The sequence below is a fragment of the Bos javanicus genome, chromosome 8 (assembly GCF_032452875.1).
Source record: "Bos javanicus breed banteng chromosome 8, ARS-OSU_banteng_1.0, whole genome shotgun sequence".
Classification (NCBI taxonomy): Eukaryota; Metazoa; Chordata; class Mammalia; order Artiodactyla; family Bovidae; genus Bos; species Bos javanicus.
In genome coordinates this window covers 14,339,506-14,344,639 of record NC_083875.1, presented here as the reverse complement: position 1 = coordinate 14,344,639, position 5,134 = coordinate 14,339,506, and the positions used below count along the sequence as shown (strand labels likewise).

Sequence of the window (5,134 nt, the reverse complement as noted above, 5' to 3'; positions counted from 1 at the left end):
ACCAAAATCCAATACAGTAAAGAACAATATTGCATAGGAACCTGGAATGTTAGGTCCATGAATCAAGGCAAATTGGAAGTGGTCAAACAGGAGATGACAAGAATTAACGTTGACATTTAGGGAATAAGTGAACTAAAATGGATTGGAATGGGTGAATTTAACTCAGATGATCATTATATCTACTACTGTGGGCAAGAAACCTTAGAAGAAATGGAGTAGCCATCATATCAACGAAAGAGTCCGAAATGCAGTACTTGGATGCAATCTCATAAACGACAGAATAATCTCTGTTCACTTCCAAGGCAAAACATTCAATATCATGGTAATCCAAGTCTATGCCCCGACCAGTAATGATGAAGAAGCTGAAGTTGAACGGTTCTATGAAGACATGCAAGACCTTTTAGAACTAACACCCAAAAAAGATGTCCTTTTCATTATAGGGGTCTGGAATGCAAAAGTAGGAAGTCAAGAAACACCTGGAGTAACAGGCAAATTTGGCCTTGGAGTACAGAATGAAACAGGGCAAAGGCTAATAGTTTTGCCAAGAGAACACACTGATTATAGCAAACACCCTCTTCCAACAACTCAAGAGAAGACTACACATGGATATCATCAGATGGTCAATATCAAAATCAGATTGATTATATTCTTTGCAGCCAAAGATGGAGAAGCTCTATACAGTCAACAAAAACAAGACCAGGAGATGAATGTGGCTCAGATCATGAAATCCTTACTGTCAAATTCAGACTTAAATTCAAGAAAGTGGGGAAAACCACTAGACCATTCATGTATGACCTAAATCAAATCCCTTACGATTACACAGTAGAAGTGACAAATAGAATCAAGAGATTAGATCTGATAGACAGAGTGCCTGATGAACTATGAAAGGAGGTTTGTGACATTGTACAGTAGAAAGGGATCAAGACCATCCCCAAGAAAAAGAAATGCAAAAAAGCAAAATGGCTGTCTGAGGAGGCCTTACAAATAGCTATGAAAAGAAGAAAAGCCAAAAGCAAAGGAGAAAAGGAAAGATAAAAGCATCTGAATGTAGAGTTCCAAAGAATAGTTAGGAGAGATAAGAAAGCCTTCCTCAGTGATCAATGCAAAGAAATAGATGAAAACAATAGAATGGGAAAGACTAGAGATCTCTTCAAGAAAACTAGAGATACCAAGGGAACATTTCATGCAATGATGGGGTCAATAAAGGACAGAAATGGTATGGAACTAACAGAAGCAGAAGATACTAAGAAGAGATGGCAAGAATACACAGAAGAACTGTACAAAAAAGATCTTCATGACCCAGATAATCACGATGGTGTGATCACTGACCTAGAACCAGACATCCTGGAATGTGAAGTCAACTGGGCCTTAGGAAGCATCAATAAGAACAAAGCTAGTGGAGGTAATGGAATTCCAGTTGAGCTATTTCAAATCCTAAAAGATGATTCTGTGACAGTGCTTCACTCAATATGTCAGTAAATTTGGGAAACTCAATCATGGCCACAGGACCAGGAAAGGTCCATTTTCATTCCAATCCCAAAGAAAGGCAATGATAAACAATGCTTAAACTGCTGCACAATTACACTTATCTCACATGCTAGTCAAGTAATGCTCAAAATTCTCCAAGTCAGGCTTCAACAATACGTGAACCATAAACTTCCAGATGTTCAAGCTGGTTTTAGCAAAGGCAGAGGAACCAGAAATCAGATTGCCAACATCTGTTTCATTGTCTAAAAGGCAAAAGAGTTCCAGAAAAATATCTACTTATGCTATATTGACTATGCCAAAGGCTTTGGCTGTGTGGACCACAACAAACCATGGAAAATTCTTAAAGGGATGGGAATACCAGACCACCTGACCTGCCTCCTGAGAAATCTGTATGCAGTTCAGGAATCAACAGTTAGAAATAGACATGGGAAAACAGACTGGTTCCAATTAGGGAAAGGAGTATGTCAAGGCTGTATATTGTCACCCTGCTTATTTAATTTATATGCACAGTACATCAGGAGAAATGCTGACCTGGAAGAAGCACAAGCTGGAATCAAGATTGCTGGGAGAAATACCAATAACCTCAGATATGCAGATGACACCACCCTTACGGCAGAAAGTGAAGAAGAACTAAAGAGTCTCTTGATAAAAGTGAAACAGGAGAGTGAAAAAAGTTGGCTTAAAGCTCAACATTTAGAAAACTAAGATCATGGCATCTGGTCTCATCATTTCATGGCGAATAGATGGGGAAACAGTAGAAACAGTGTCAGACTTTATTTTGGGGGGCTCGAAAATCATTGCAGATGATGATTGCAGCCTTGAAATTAAAAGACGCTTACTCCTTGGAAGGAAAAATACGACTAACCTAAACAGCACATTACTTTGCCAACAAATGTCCATCTAGTTAAGGCTATGGTTTTTCCAGTAGTCATGTATGGATGTGAGAGTTGGACTATTAAGAAAACTGAGCACCAAAAAATTAATGTTTTTGAACTGTGGTTTTGGAAAAGACTCTTGAAAGTCCCTTGGACTACAAGGATATCCAACCAGTCCATCCTAAAGGAGATCAGTCCTGAATATTCATTGGAAGGACTGATGTTGAAGCTGAAACTCCAATACACTGTCCACTGGATACGAAGAACTGACCCATTTGAAGAGACCCTGATGCTGTAAAACATGGAAGGCAGGAGGAGAAGGGGACAGCAGAGGATGAAATGGTTGGCTGGCATCATGGACTGTATGGACATGAGTTTGAGTGAAGTCTGGGAGTTGGTGAGGGACAAGGAGACCTGCCATGCTACAGCCCATGGGATCATATAGAATTGGACGTGACTGAGCAACTGACCTGAACTGAGAATAAAAGATGGCCATACTCAAAAATATTTTTAGACTTCTGCCTTCTCTATGGTCTGCTTTGTTATCTTTTAAGATATAGTAGCTGGACTGATTCATTTATTCACCTGAGTTTCTTTTAAAACTGTAGATTCCTGGATCTTACCCACAATCCTATTGCCTCAGAAACTCTACTACTACTACTACTACTACTACTACTACTACTACTACTACTAAGTTGCTTCAGTCATGTCCGACTCTGTGAGATCCCATGGACTGCAGCCTACTAGGCTTCTCTGTCCGTGGGATTCTCCAGGCAAGAACACTGGAGTGGGTTGCCATTTCCTTCTCCAATGCATGAAAAATGGAAAGTGAAAGTGAAGTCACTCAGTCGTGTCTGACTCCTAGCGACCCCATAGACTGCAGCCTACAAGGCTGCTCCGTCCATGGGATTTTCCAGGCAAGAGTACTGGAGTGGGGTGTCATTGCCTTTTCCTCAGAAACTCTAAGGAACTTGTAGCTTCATACACAAATCCCAAACAGTAATGAGAACAAAGTTGGTTACATGCCTTACCACCATTTCTCTTTCTCATAGGAGGAAATCAGTGTCTTGTTTGAGGAAGTGTTCTTTTATCTACATAGGTGTCAAAATGGACTAAATGTCTCTTAAGAATTCCTTTCACTCTGCAGCTGACCGTCCGCTGTCCCAAGATGGCGGCAGCGGTGGCGCCCGGGAACCTGTTCAGGCTGCTGAGAACCGCCGGGCCAGGCCAAGGTCCGGCAAACGGGAGGCAGTGGCCTCTGCGTACCCCGCAGCCGGGGTTACGCCTTGCGGTGGTGGCACCCGGGAATGCTTGTGCTGGGCCCAGCCTCTCTCTATTGAGAATGGCAGCGGGCCTGCAGCCCCGGTTCCCAGGCCATGGTGCTGAAGTAGCTCAAAGTGTGTCTGCTGGAGGATACAGAGGTAGGTAAATCAAATATTGTGTAGTGGTTCGTGGAAGACAGGTTTGATCCAAACATCAACCCAACAATAGGACCATCTTTTATGACCAAGACTGTCCAGTACCAAAATGAGCTACATACATCCTTCATCTGGGATACAGTTGGACGAGAACGATTTCCTGCCTTAGCGCCAATGTACTACCAAGGCTCGGCTGCAGCTATAATTATTTATGACATCACGAAATATTTTCAACATTAAAGAATTAGGTAAAAGAGCTTCAGCAGCATGGCCCACCCAACATTGTAGTTGTCATTGCAGGAAATAAGTGATCTTATCGAGGTAAGAGAGGTCATGGAGAGAGATGCCAAGACTACGCCGACTACATCCATGCAGTCCTTTTATGGACCAGAGCGAAGAACAAGATAAACATAAATGGACTCTTTATATAAATTAGTCAAAGAATTCCATTCACTGACGCCAGCTGCCTTCTGGCGGAAAGGGCTTCAAACTCTACAGAGCCTTTGGAACCTAGGCGGAGCTGCTGCTGACTGGGCCTTGGCCCTGGGACTCCCAGACGAAGTAGCTGGTCCTGACAGGCCGCAGGAGGGCTGGGCCCCCCCTCAAGGGGTCGCCTGCCAGTCTTGGATCGTTTTTGGGCAACTGGGATTCACAGGAATTAACTGGTTCCGTCTCCTCTTCAGAGACTGAAGCAGTAATAGGTCAGTCTGTGGACTCCGTCCTGTAAAGGATCTCTGTGTACCCAGGGACTGCATCGTTGGCTCCTGATGTTGCTGAGAAGGAATGTACAGTTGTGTGAATGGTAGGATGAGATCATTGAGTAGCTTTGTAGTCAAGATTCTATGTCACATTTGTAAAGGAAAAGTTAGCACTTTCATGGTTCTTGAGGGAAAAAAAAAGTCCTTGTGGATACATTCCTTCCCTTGTCTTCCCATTGACCATTGCCACTGCTAGAGGGAGTGATAACATTTAGAATGTGTGCAGTTACCACCCTGGAGGGATGGCAGTTAGGATTGTCTGAAGCTGAGGTGGGTTGTTTCTGAGGCTGATGGAGAGGCACCCACCCACGCCGTCTCTGACACAATCTCCGTTGGGCACAGCAGCCCAGGACCCTGTTGCACAGGTATCCCCAGGCACATCACTGGCACCTTTTTTAAGTAAGCTCTGACAATCAAGATGGTGGTGGTAGAGAGGCTGCCTGGAACATGTTGAATTGCAGATTCAGTTTAAACTGACTAGCCCTGTTTTCCAAAGAGAAAAGAAGAAGCCTAGAAAGTGGGGTAAATGCTGTCCATTTTTAATTTGACGGAGCTGCCTTGGTGGGGGAGATAGGTATCTGTTGCTTAGCACATG

General features: G+C 43.3%; 1 pseudogene; it reads left to right on the top strand.

The window, feature by feature from the left end:
* The first annotated feature begins 3,739 nt into the window (after positions 1–3,739).
* Positions 3,740–4,541, top strand: LOC133253376 (ras-related protein Rab-22A-like; annotated as a pseudogene).
* The last annotated feature ends 593 nt before the right edge of the window (positions 4,542–5,134 follow it).